Source organism: Mesocricetus auratus, unplaced genomic scaffold (assembly GCF_017639785.1).
Source record: "Mesocricetus auratus isolate SY011 unplaced genomic scaffold, BCM_Maur_2.0 Super-Scaffold_100030, whole genome shotgun sequence".
Taxonomy (NCBI): domain Eukaryota; kingdom Metazoa; phylum Chordata; class Mammalia; order Rodentia; family Cricetidae; genus Mesocricetus; species Mesocricetus auratus.
This window is the reverse complement of record NW_024429211.1, coordinates 451,093-465,396: the sequence shown is the minus strand read 5'-3', so window position 1 is coordinate 465,396 and position 14,304 is coordinate 451,093. Positions and strand designations below refer to the sequence as shown.

The 14,304-nt window shown below is 40.7% G+C and overlaps 1 protein-coding gene across 6 annotated transcripts in view; it reads right to left on the bottom strand.

Moving 5' to 3' along the window:
• Window positions 1–10,149, bottom strand: part of LOC101843738 (UDP-N-acetylglucosamine--peptide N-acetylglucosaminyltransferase 110 kDa subunit) — a 31,429-nt gene extending 21,280 nt beyond the window's left edge. For 4 of the 6 annotated variants that reach the window (XM_040733318.1, XM_040733317.1, XM_040733320.1 and 1 more), the window contains exons 1-3: window positions 10,061–10,149; window positions 7,516–7,720; window positions 2,835–2,962 (exon numbers count right to left, since the gene is read on the bottom strand). The gene's annotated coding sequence lies outside the window, so the exon portion shown is untranslated. The remainder of the gene's footprint in view (window positions 1–2,834; window positions 2,963–7,515; window positions 7,721–10,060) is intronic. The other 2 variants (XM_040733321.1, XM_040733322.1) reach the window with 1 other exon arrangement.
• Between the last annotated feature and the right edge of the window lie 4,155 nt (window positions 10,150–14,304).

The window sequence follows — 14,304 nt, the reverse complement described above, 5'->3', positions numbered from 1 at the left end:
AGAGTCAAATGCTGTTTAAAGCGATATAATTTCAAGGAGAAGCAGTTGCAGGAATAAATGGGAATGCAGAATTCATCTCAAACTCAGCCTTAGTTCATGGGAGAGGAGCATGGCCCTGCCCCAACTTATTGTAAGAGACTATGTTGAGTCATCATTAGAGCCCTTACCCATGAGGAGGAATGAACTGGGGGGTAGCTAACATTGGAGGAGTTATGAGAGGGAGAAGTGTGATTAGAATGTAAAGCTAAAACAGAAATAAAGAAAAAGAATTCATGTGAAATGAAAAAAAACGATTGTTTCATCACTAACATATCATCCCTAATTACAAAATAAATACAAGCACTAGAAACAAACTACGTTCATCTGTGACCTGGATCATCAGAGAGCGCATTGACTGTGGCATCAGCTATTGCCTCTCCACACAATACATGTGGTTACTTATAGAATCTCAGGCTGCACAAACCACCAACTCCCCGGCATACCTATTCACTGAATAGAGGAAAAACTCATTATTCTCAAAGGATAATTACCAACATCTGCTTCACCTATATTGCTCTATCATAGATGTTCTCTGTGAAGTTCTAATGAAGCGTGAAAGCATGCCAGTAGTTTTTAATCACTGAATTATGCTTTCTTTCAGTATTTTTTTCCATACAAACTTGACCTCGACACACATGTGGACAGCTTTTCCCTCCAGTATACAAGATAGAACCTCTTCCTCTGCTTTTCCCCAAGATGTAATATCACTTTACATGCAATATTTACATACTGGTCTGTGTCACTTAAATATACCAAGGGCATTCAATCTTTCAAAGATCTTACTTGAACAAGGGACTCAACAGAGATTTTAAATCTCAAAGATCTTGCTGTGAACACTGTACTAATAGCCCCAATTAACTGGGTTTCCTACATAGCCTTCCTTATCTTTACTTCTCTAAGAAGTGCTTGCTCTGCCTCTACTGTTCTCTAGCTTCGGATTTCCCTGGGACATCACCGTGTATGGAAAAGTACCCCTATTTTCTCAAATGGGCTACCCATCAGAGGCTGATACCCCTTGTACTTCCTCGGTTTGTACCTCACTAGACTCAAGGAGGAATAAATAATCATTTTGCTCAGTCTATCTGCTTTGATAGCCCTACAACTGAACCCAGAGAGTAAACATACAGTCGAGGAGAGGCTTTTCTGAGTAAGGGGTCTAGAATAGAGGAGAGACGCATGTGTGAAGGATGCACCTGCAAATTTATAGCTGTCATCTAACACTGTATAGGTAAAGACACCCCGATCCTGCTGTACCACTCCCTTTTCTGAATTTATACATCTCACTCCTTTTAGAGCGCAACAGAAAGTGAAGACTCATATAATCAATTACAGCCTGGGATGGTACAGACATGCCTCTACTTGACATCTCTCAGGGAGAACAAGGACAAGATCCCAGTGTCTGATGGAAGTAGTCCTTCTGTGTATGTGCTTATCTAATTGGTTAATGAATAAAACACTGATTGGCTGAGTGGCCAGACAGGAAGTGATGCAGCTGAGCAGAATAAGGATATAAGCAGAGACAAACAGGAAATCATTCTCTTATTTGTGGAGACACTGAGTAGTCATCATGTAGCAGGCAAAGAGTTGCGGGTCCAACATTCCCTGGTAAGCCAAGACTATGTGGAAATACATGGATTATTAGAAAATGGGCTAATAATTAAGACAGAGTTAACCAAATAGAAACCTTAGCCACTGGCCAACAGATTTATAAGTAATATAGCATCTGTGTGCTTCTTTGGGACAGAGAATGGTAGAAGGACCTAGCTGAGACAAAAAAAATCCCATGCTAAAAGTATCCCTGTGATTCCAGACAAAGAAGTAGACCCACTCATGGGAGGCATGATTAAAGGAATGTTTCCTACAATACTTCAGGAAACTTCAAGACTACTCTGTAGTCTGCCTACAATCCAGAGGCTAACGATAGATAAATTAGAAAACGGTTTCCCTTCCCCCAGATATCCTTCATTCAGCAGCCTATACTAAGTGACTCCTAGTGCATAGACCCAAGATCTGACCTTGTGGTAAAAAGGACTTCAGTGGAATGGCTTAAAACAGGAAAATTTTCCAGGTGTACTTTGCGAGAATCTGCCCCTACCTCCCAAACCAGGAAGATTATTGGTTCCTTGAATTTCTAGGCCTAAGTCTCTTCACTGGAATGACAGATGAAAACTAAGGATGTCAACAACAACAGAAAATCCCAAGAACACCATAACTAAGTAAAATGACAACTGAAACAATGAAATAACACTATTAAAAAATCACACAGATGAGGACAAACTACTACCTTGAATACATTCAATGTTTTACCACTGTAAAATTAAAAGAGGAGTATCTTACCTACATAAATAATACCCTTAACAGACATGTATCCAAAGTAGTTTTACAAGTGAAAAAAAAAAGAGAATAAAAGCAAAATTTTAATCTTACAGAAGCCCAAATATAAATAGTCTTCAGAGAGACTAAACAACTCTAAGGGGCACAGAGCTAAGGGAAGTAAATTTGTGAAATACCTTTCAAAAGAGAATTGAGCAATACAGATGGAAACATCAAGTTACAGGACACAGTACACTGAACTCAGTGTCAACAGTATTCTGAGTTTTTCAGATAGTTTTTTTTAGAATTCCATGTATGGGTACTGTATTTACATCATGTGTACCCTTCCCTCTACCTCCTAACTCAAATGATGTTCCCTACAATCTCCCAAAAACTCATGATCTCCTCTACAGTTTTCTTAGAGACTGAAAATACTTAATATCAATACCTGATTTTGAATATTTAACCCATACACCACTCACTTTTTTCTCTGTTTGGGAATATAGACTGAGATCCAGGAGGATGTTTTCCAGAAGGCTCAGTTGGTCAGGTCCCATTCAGGCTCTATGGTGTTTTGGGGTTTAGTTCCACGTTGAATTGCAGGGATTCACTAGAAAGAAATCAGGAGGTATACTGTATTTTGACTTATAATTTCAAGTAATATCCCATCATTAGGGAAGGAACAATGGCAGGAAGGGGCATGAGGCAACTGACATCATTGTATCCATTGCCAAGAAGGAGATAATTTGTCCGTTTGTTTTCTGGAGAGAGGGATAAAGATGATGTGGAGTTGGGTAGGTGGAAAGGGTTTGGTAGAAGTTTGGCAAATGAGTGATCAGAAAATAATCAATAAAAATATGTTCTCAAAATAAAAAGCAATGAATGCATTCATACTGTTCTTAGCCTTCTTCACTTTATAAATCTGCGGTCTCCTGCTAAGAGGATATTCCTATCGACAATTAACACCCTCCCTGGGGAAATGAGGGGATATTGGGGGGTTGGGGGGGAGGGCACGGGAGGAGGGGAGGGAAAGGGAGAGGGACCTGGAACTGACTTGTGAAGCAACCTTGTCTCTAATCTAAATTTAAACTGAAAAATAAATTTAAAAAATTAAAAAAGAAAAAAAAAATTTTTAAAAAGATGGGTCTTTGAATAACAACTAAGATAATCAAGAGAACCTGTCACAGATATTTTCCCAAGAGCTTGCCCCCAAATGATTTCAAATTCTGTCAAGTTAACGGTTAAGGTTGAGCCATCACAATGAGCATACAGAGTGCTCATAGTTTACTGTAAAAGCATATTTTAGAAAGCACAATTAATTTCTCTTCATAAACTTCTGATGAACAAAACACAATTTAAAAGCCTTCAAAGCAATGTTAAATAGCAAAATTAAACATAAGAATAATGAATATACAAAGTTTAAAAGGAAGTTAATATGTTACACTACACACATAAAAAAATGGGCTGGAGAGATGACTCAGAAGTTAAGAGCACTGACTGTTCTTCCAGAGGTCCTGAATTCAATCCCAGGAAGACCATGTTGGCTCACAAACATCTACGATGGTATCTGGTGCCCTCTTCTGGCCTGTAGGCTTACATGCAGACAGATCTCATAATAAATACTTTTAAAAAGAAAATAATGCAGTCAAATGCCACTTTGGAAATCAGTATGGAATTTCCTGTGGAAAACGGCAATCAGTCTACCACAAGATCCAGAAATTCCACTCTTAGGCATATACCCAAAAGATGCAACAAGGACATCTGTTCCACTACATTGATAGCAATATTATTTTAATAGACAGAACGTGGAAGCAACCTAGATACCCCTCAACTGAATAATGGAGAAAATGTGGTACATTTAAACACTGGAGTACTACTCAGTGGGAAAAAAAACAATGGAATCTTGAAATTCACCGGCAAACGGATCAAACTAGAAGAAACCATCCTGAGTGAGGTAACCCAGTCACAAAAAGACAAAAAGTGTATATACTCACTCATATATGGATTTGGCATAGGGTAAAGGAGTAGCAGCCTATAATCCACACCATCAGAGAAGTTATGAAACAAGGAGAATCCTAAGAGAGACAGACATACATGACTCCCTGAAGAAGGGGAAAGAAAGGGACAAGATCTCCTGAGCTAACTGAGAGCATGGTGGGAGGGGAGAGGGAGTTGGAAGAAAGAGTAGGAAAGAAGAGGAAGGGAGAGGAGAGAATAAGAAGATTGAGTCAGGAGAAGAATAGAGGAGAGAAAGAAAAGAGATACCATAATAGATGGAGCCATTACAGGTTTAAAGAGAAATCTGACTTTAGGGAAATGTCCAGAGATCTACAAGGTTGACCCCAACTAATAATTTAAATATTAGTCAAGAGGCTACCTTAAATGCCCTTCTCCAATAATGAGATTGATGACTTCCTTATATGACATCCTAGAGACTTCTTTCTGTAGCTGATAGAAGCAGAAGCAGACACACACAGCTCAACTCTGGAATCCAGTCGCAGAGAGGGAGGAGTGATGAGCAAAGGGGTCAAGACCAGGCTGGAGAAAGCCACAGAACAGCTAACCTGAACAAGCGGCTGCTCATGAACTCCAGGCTGATAGCTGGAAACCAGCATAGGACTGGAGGTGTGGTTAATGTATGGGGCATCTGGTAGTGCTAGGATTTTTATCCCTAGTGCACGAATGGACTTTGGGAGCCCACTCCACATAGAGGGATACTTTCTCTGCCTAGACACACAAGGGGAGGGTCTAGGCCCTGCTCCAAATGATATGAGAGACTTTGAAAATCCCTCATGGAAAGCCATACCCTCCCTGGGTTGAAAGGAATTTGTTAAACCAAAATGGCATCAGAAAAAAAAAACACACTCATCATTATATCCTCAAAGGCTCCATTTTACATATTGAAAAATAAACATATGTGCACCCCTGTATGTTTCTAACCAACATTTGTACCAGGGTTACTCTCAGATGTTTTAAGTGAAGAAATAATATAAGGAATCCTGTATTTACCAGAGCCCATTGATCAAGCCTAAACAAAACATAATACACCTATGTGAAAGTGACATAACATTGTGGATACAAAAACCCTAAGGAACACAAGACCCTTTTTAAAATACAAAACGTTTGACAATGCTGCAGTATCTAGGATCAAAGTAAATGTTCAGTTGGTATTTCCACAGAAAACATGTTCCAAATGTAAACTCAAAAAACACATATTTTAAAGGAAAATGTACCAGGCTTGGTGATGTGCATGTTGTCACAGCTCTCTGGAGCCTAAATCAGAAAGATCACACCAGCTTAAGAGCTGGAGACCTGCCTGGGCAACACAGAGAGTACCTTTGAGAACAGCCTGCTTCTAAATTTAAATACTATTTAATGAAATGTAAAAACACATCGACCATTGGTAATGAAAGAGTCTTAAGCTAGGTCAGGGCATACTTTTCATAGGCTGCGCGTATTTTCCTGGAGGGACACAAAGAGAACTCTGTATGGCCAGGTAGTATATGGCTGGCAGCCCAGAAATTAAGAAGGGCCCATAAAGGGCAGGCTGGTAAAACTATTGGGCAGGTGATGTATCCCAGATTGTGTATAATGACCAGAAGTTACGTCTTACAATGCGTCTCTGGTAGAGCCCTTCAGATTCATCTCATTACTTATTTCTTTGTAAATATGGGTAGTGCGTCTATGTGCACATAGTGATGTAACCACCTTATATGTGTGCTGTGAACTGAGGACAGTATGTGATCTTATTCGGAGACACATTTCCCCAGATTCTACAGTTCTTTAGATAATCTGTAAGACAATCTCTGAAACTGTATATTGTAAGAAATGATATGTACTATATATATACATATATATATCATCATCATCATCATTCAAGCCACTAGCTGTGGCATACAACATTTGAGGGGAAGAGGAAAGGAGAAAGGTCACTGAGCAATTCATAGTTAAGTTAAACTGCATCTAATTGCAAATGATACAACGTTGTGAACTGAACATTTCTAGAAGATGGCTCAGCAACTAAGAGAGCTTGACACTCTCACAGAAGAGCAAAGTTCCAGCCCCAGTACCGCACAAGGTAAACTAAACTAGGTATAATTTCTATCTCCAGGTGATCAGGTCCCCTCTTCTGACCCACTGATGCACAAACATTCCTACCTGAACACATAACCTAGACACCATTAAGAAGTACCTTCATGCAGCAACTGATGGAAGCAGAGGCAGAAACCCACAGACAAACACTGAACTGAACTCCCAGAACCCAGCGTCAGAAAGAGAGAACTGATGGGCAAAGGAGTTAAGACTAGGCTGGTTTAACCCACAGAAACAGCTGAACTGAACAAGGGGGAGCTCTTGAATCCCAGATTGATGGCTGGGTGGACAGCACGGGACTGACCCAGACCCCCTGAATGTGGGTATCAGTGAGGAGGCCTAGATAGTCTATGGGGACTTGGGTAGTATTTGTCGCTGGTGTGCAAATAGACTTTGAGTGCCTATGCCACAATGAGTGATGCTCTCTCAGCAGGGACTCTTGTGGGAGGGCCTAGGCACTGCCCTGGATGAAATGATAGTCACTGGAGATCCACCATGGATGGCCTCACCCTCCCTGGGGTTCAGAGTGGAGATTGGGTGGGGGACTGGGGGGCCTGATGGGAAGGGGAGGGTTGTAAGGGAGGGAGAGGGAACTGGTATTGACATGTGAAACAAGCTTGTTTCTAATTTAAATAAAAAGGAAATAATAATAGTAATAATAATAAAAATAAATTAGAAAAAAAGAAACAAACAAATAATTTTGGGCTATGTATACTTATATCTATTTCCTTTTTTGCAAAAATAAAATAAAATAGGAGTATACAAATCTTAGAATTCCCAGGTTCATTGATTATGAGGCTAAACATTGTTATGATGTCATCAATATCCTGAGGAGCTAGAGATTACTTGAAGGCCCAGCATAAACCCCAGACATTTTACTGTTTTCACTGCAATAAAAAAATTCAGTGCCTACATTTCTATGTCAATTGAAACATCTGTCCTGTGTACTCAAAATACTCCTGAAAACCAAAGAAATACGGGCTTCCTTGACACAGACCTCCCTTCCTTTCAGAATTTACAACACACACGTTGGCAGTGGTTAGAACATTTTGATGCTGTTTATAGACTTACAGTGTAGTGAAATGGAAATCCGGCATTCAAAGCCAATCCTTGTATCTTTCTGATCAGCTGATGAGCTGTCGAAGGACGCTGAGCAGACAGATGAACTCACCCTGCATCCCTTCTGCAGACACACCTGACAGGATGGCGCAGGCTTGGATGGGCACGTGTCCCCTCACGGCATCCCCCGTGCTACCTCAGTCCTCCCATATTCTTCCTGTGATATAATATGAATTGAATTGAAGCATTAACACCTAAAGCATCAGCAGCAGCAAAACAAACAAAGATGGTAATACAAGCAAAACACAAAATGATAAAGGACATTAAAGCTCATCCAATGGAGCAAAGAGTGATCTTTAAATAGCTGACATGGATGTATTTTCTTAAAAAAAATTACATATATATATATATATATATATACTACTCTTAAGTTAAAAGATAAGTATTTTAATGAAAGAGTAAGCATTTAAAGAGATTTTCCAGAGCAATTATAGGAATATCCTATCAGCCTATCAAAGCTTGTAAATACTTTCCATTCTTAGAAAACTACGTATCTAAACAGCCGTGAAACGCACTTCCCATAATACAAGAGCCGTGGTATTAAATAAAAGGATTAAGTTGGGAAGAAAGAAAATCAAAACACTGTCTAACCTCATTTATGCGACACCGTCAAAAGAGTGAGTTGAGGAGGTAATAAGCTAATAAAATTAGCAGTAATGACAAAGTGCTTTGGTCATGGGGAGTTTGAATAGGTGAGACTCTCCAAATTTTTTTAATTGCAATGAAAATAATTTGTATGGCATTATATTGGAAGTTTACACAATTTTATGACATAAATATTAAGTCTACTCTCTCTGTAAATTACACAGTGAGTAGGATTTTTCCTACGAAGTAATATGGGTGAAACAGTATAACTCTTTTATGAATATATGAAAGATCCATGATTTCTAAAATTAGTGGAGGAAGGGGATCTGACCCAGGTAGCTTGGAAAATGAGTGGAGACTCCACCCCTTAAGAAATAAGGCGTTGCCTGAGAATGCAGCATTTAGTTGGTAACATTTCTTCCTCAGTATGCACTTCTGATTCTGAAACCAATCTGCATGTATCTTTGGGTTGATTTCTCAAATTAACAAATAACAAGGTTATGTATAATTAAAGGAATTGGTATTACTATGAATACCAATTCATACCAATATAGTATGAACTATTCATAGGTTACCAGATTTGATCATACTAGCAGTCACATTTCTACATGGCTACGGGCATAAATATATTTGCTGTAAAATTTTTCCTCTCCGTTAGAATCTTCAAAAAAGAAATGGGGTATCTGTAAGGAAATGAGGGACTTTAGACGTGGGTAGATAACAAATACAATTAAAATAGGCCCCCTTGTAGTTTCAGAAGTTTAAATGGAATCTAGGTGCTAGAATGCAGGTTATAAAAGAAAGAAGACCTAAATTCTTACTGATGTTTTCATCCTACGAACTCCAAGAGAAAAGGCCCGATTAAATGTAACTAAGGCATGAATATAGGGGAAGCTACAACATTTTAAAGAATGCCCAAACGTAAAAGGATCACTTGAGTTCTGCTATTCCCCTTCTGTTAACTCCTCCAACAAATCATCTTCCATCTTCCGGTGTCTAACAGAATTTTAAGCCTAACACACAAATCTAAATATTCAGAGCTAGAACCCTCATATGAGAGAATGTGTGCTGTATGTCTCTCAGAGCCTGCCCATTGATGGCTGCCAGGGGAAGTAAAGAACATTTTCATAGGGGAGTGTGAATTGTGGTAGCTTTCCCAAGCTCCAGTGGATGGCTCCTTTCAAATACAGGGAGCACTACCCTGACTCAACGTGTTACTAGGGAAAAAATACAGGAATTCGGATGGGCGCGGGAAGGGGGGGGACGGAGGAGGGGAGACAGGGAGGAACTGAAGGGGAGTTTAAGGATAGATATGTTCAAAATAAATTGCATGCACAAATGAACTTCTCAAGGAATGATTTAATTTAAATCCCGTATATTAGAAACCTAATTAGGCAAATATAATGTAATTTTTCAAAGGAATGGTGTTAGCTTAACAATTTGCGTAACAGAGACATGCAAAAATAATAAGACACACACCAAGTCTCAAGCACAACCTTTGCTTTAGGACATGCAAAAACGGATCCTTTAAAAAATGACCACGTATTTTTCCTCACCAACGATTAAATAAAAAATATACCAATATACGGCAATTCCCTTTGTTTGCTAAAAAATTTATAAATAATTGAGCAATAAAAAAATAGTGACAGTACTGCGTGATAAGGAACGCAGTGGGGGGGACTTAGGATAGAAGAAACACATCCGATTCCGTGTTAATGGTTTTGAGGCACACAGCAAAATCACGAACACATTGTGCCTGCGCCGCACAGTACAATGCAAGAGGCAGACTCCGAGAATCTGTACCTGCGCTAAGAACCCAGGGATGACTGCCCACCCCCGTGCCTACAACGAAGCCCTCTTCAATATTCTGGATGCCCATCACCGGTCCCAGGCCACAGACCTCAAGGCTTACCTTCTTCCGAGGCTTTCATGCCGAGGAGCGACGGGTCTTGCCAGCATCAGACCCCTCCATTTCCTTCACTGCGCAGCTGCCGACCCTGCGCATTCCGCAGCTTCTCCTGGAGGCTGTTCACAGCCTCCACCTAGTGGACAATAGGTGGCAATGTAAGCTGTCAGTCAGTCTGACTGCTGCTGGTCTAGAGAATTTACCCTAAGCCTGAAAACGTAAGCAATCTGACGGGAATTTATTGTCCTTGCAGGGTGGAGTCCTCAAAAATGGTGAGAGGGAAGAAAGGGTGTTCTCAAGCCTCCTAGCCCGCGTGCCCAGCAGCCCTTTCCACGCATCCCATAGCCTACCTAATCCCAGCCATGCAGGGAGGGGCCTTGCAGACAGCTTTCTTTCTTTTTTTTTCCAATATGCATTTCTTGTTTATTCCAAACAACAGAAAGTGCATTTCCGATTGTTAAGAATGGTCCATGTCAATATCATTTACCCAAGCCACATGACTCCAAGAATCAACACAATATTTAAAGAGAGCTTTGGCATTAACTTCCTTTTAAATTGCTTTTTTTTTTTTTGTAGTGGTAGAAGTCAAACTCAGAGCCCCAAGTATGCTAGGAGCATACTCCCAAACTGAACTACAATCTAACCTAAAGAATGTCCTTTTATAAGTAATTTGAAGAGTTACAGACACCCATCACTGATCTTCTAAAAAAATGCTTAAATGATGCAAAATTCATCCAATGCCTGACAGAGATTAACCAACTGACTCATAGCCATTCACATGTGCTAGATCTAGGCAGGCTCAGAGCCAGTAAAGAGGAACCCCAGAATCACCTTTAATTCCAGGGTAGCAAGAAATGAAGTAAGCCCAATTGAAATATCATGGGGATTGTGTCAGTACCACACAATGCTGTCAATCATCCAGTTTAAATTTAGTTTGAAATCTTAGTCTCAAAAACCCAACATCTAGCTTTTTTATTATTATTTATTTTTAAATTTAAATGTAAATTAGAAACAAGGTTGCTTCACAAGTCAGTTCCAGATCCCTCTCCGTTTCCCTCTCCTCCTCCCGCATCCTCCCCCCAACCCCTTCTAATATACCCTCATTTCTCCAGGGAGGGTGAGGCCATCCATGTGGGTGTCCATAGTCTGTCATTTCATCCAGGGCAAGACCTAGACCCTCCCCCAAGAGTTCAGGGTGAGAGTGCTTCTCTCATTGTTTGATGGAAATCCAAAGTCCATTTGTATACCTGCGATAAATACTGATCTACTGCCCATGGCTCAATACATTACCTAGGCCTCCTTACTGACACCCACATTCAGGGGTTCTTGATCAGTCCCATGCTACATTCCCAGGCATCAGTCTGGGATTCAAGAGATAACCCATGTCAGGTCAGCTGTTTCTGGGGGTTAAACCAGCCCAGGCAGACAGCTTTCTAAGCATTCCTCACGGACAGGCATCTTGGATTAGAGGATATTTTAAAGAAAAACCAACGGTAAATAAATTTCAAAATTCTTCAGCACAAGAAGCCATTCTTCTGGGAGATGCATCCACATCTCCTTCTCACCCGGATTCTCTAACCTATCCTGTCTCCTAACTTCACCCTTTTGGTCATGCATGATCACCAGGGTTGTCCCTAGCTGAGCTGCCAACCACTGGTCTCTTGTCATCTCCTGCCCCGTTCCCACCCCACACCCTTTCCTGACTCGCATTGCCCTTCACCTTCAGGGCATCCTCCACCTAGTCTTATGAAGAACGCATCCTACCTTGCTCGGATGCTCTTCTCTGGGTCCCCATGCAGCTCTTCCTCGTGCATTCCAGATTCAAGTTTTATGCTTCACTCCAAAAGGGAAATACAAAGAAACACGAAAACTGTGTTCACGGTTGCCCCTATAAGTCCACTGTTGTAGTTGGAAATGGGGAGAGGGGAGCACACAGATTATCCTTTATACTGGAGTGACACAGGAGTTACTTAAGGTCTCAGATTTCTCGCCTATATTCTACCTTCTTTTTTCTGGTTTTATGAGACAGGGTTTCTCTGTATTGTTTTGGAGGCTGTCAGTCCAGCCTGGCCTCGAACTCACAGAGATCTGCCTGCCTCTGCCTCCCGAGTGCTGTGATTAAAGGTGTGCGCCACCTCCGCCCGGCTATATTCTACCTTCTTTCCAATGAAAACAAACCATTTATTTGAGGATCTGAAGGCTAGAGTTTTTTTGTTTTGTTTTGTTTTGTTTTTTGTTTTGTTTTGTTTTTGTTTTTGTTTTTGTTTTTTTTTTGCATCACTGCCTGTTTTCTCACGTGATGACACAGCCCCTGATTCCTACCACTAATCAATCCCTGGTAAACAGTCTGGCAACATGGATCCTCGCCTCATCTGTATTTTTTGCGGATAAACTCCCTTACAGCATGATCCAATATTCAGCGTTATTTGACTTGTCTCTCTAGACAAGTATTTCCAGATTTTTATTAGTTGCCACATTTTTCCAGTATGGCTCTGTGTATTTTGGTTTTAAAATGCATAACATTCATGGTGGAGCAGGAAGGTTGAGTCAGGGGATGAACAGAGGAAAGCAGGATGAGTGATACCATAATGCAGGGAGTCATTATAGGTTTCAGGAGAGATCTGGTACTCATGAGATTTCCAGATATCTACAAAGATGACACCAATTGGCAATCTAAGGAACAGTGAAGAGGCTAACTTAAATGCCCTCTCCCTGATAATGAGATTGACAACTTCCTTTTATGCCAGCCTAGAGCCTTCATCCATTGGCTGGCAGAAGCAGAGGCAGACACCCACAGCTAAACACTAGACGGAACTCCTGGAATCCGGCTGCAGAGAGGGAGGAATAATGAGCAAAGGGGTCAAGACCCAGCTGGTGAAACCCAGAGAAACAGCTGACCTGAACAAGGGGGTGCTCATGGACCCCAGACTGATCCTGAGAGGCCAGCGTTGGACTGATCCAGGCCCCCTAAATTTGGGTGTCAGTGAGGAGGCCTCAGCAATCTATGCGGCCTCAAGTAGTAAATTGGTATTTATCCCTGTCATAAGAATGGGCTCTAGGAGCCCATTCCACATGGAGGGATGGTCTCTCAACCTGAACACATGGCAGGGGCCTAGGCCCTGCACTGGATGATATGACAGACTTTGGATACCCCCCATGGAGGGTCTCACACTCACTGGGGAGTAGAGTAGAGATTGGTGGGGGGTTGGGAGGGCAGGATAGGAGAGAGGGAGGGAGAGAGATCTGGGATTGACATGTGAAGCAAGCCTGTTTCTAATTTAAACAAAATTAAAGAAAAGAAAAATGTATAACATTTTTGGTCTGGCAGCTATGTGTCTTGACCTGACCTTCACTATTTGATCATGAATTAACAGGTCCTGAAATTTCTATCATGTTCTGATAGATCATTTCTATCAAAACTTGTAGATTGTGTATCCATAAAAAATGGAAATTGCATAGATGATGATGAAACTTGGGATAAATCTGCATAAATAACACCCCTCTTGCTCCATTTTCATTGTTTCTATTTACCTGCCTTTAAAAATTAACGACATTGATTGGTACATACTTTAGCATTCTTCTCTAAACCAGACATTTCTTCATATGAGCACAAACCCAAATTATGTTGCATAGCTGGATAATTTTTATCTGATATCAGTAACTTTCCAAAAGCATCTTTTTTTATGGCTGTTCCCCGTGAATTAGAGTTCAGAGGAGACCACATATTTCAATTTAAATGGGTGTAAAGCTTCTCCCCACATACTTCTTAAAGCAGAATCTCATGTAACTCAGGCTGACATACATGTCACTAAATAACTGAGGGTGTCTTTGACTCCTGATCCCCCTTATACTATCTTCTCGGTGCTGGAAGCTTATCAACATACACAAATCATTTTAAGACTCCGAAATCTCTATTTTTTCTAAATCTCTTCATTACGCATCTCCTATTTCCCAGTCCTCTTTATTTTTGCATACCATTAACTTCTTGTAGAAATAACATTTCTCTCAAATTGATTTACTGGGATGATGGGCTCAGTTGGTGATGTTCTTGCCGAATAAGCATGAGGAATTGAGTTCAGTCAACAGAGCCCATGAAAAAAGTTAGAGGCTGCGGTACACACACCTGTAATCCCATACAAGAGAGGCAGAGACAGAGGAACTGGACTGTGAGCTCTATATTCAGAGAGACCCAATTTAAAAAGAAAAGTGGAATATTTGAGAGAGACACATGTTCTACAAGTCTATCCCCA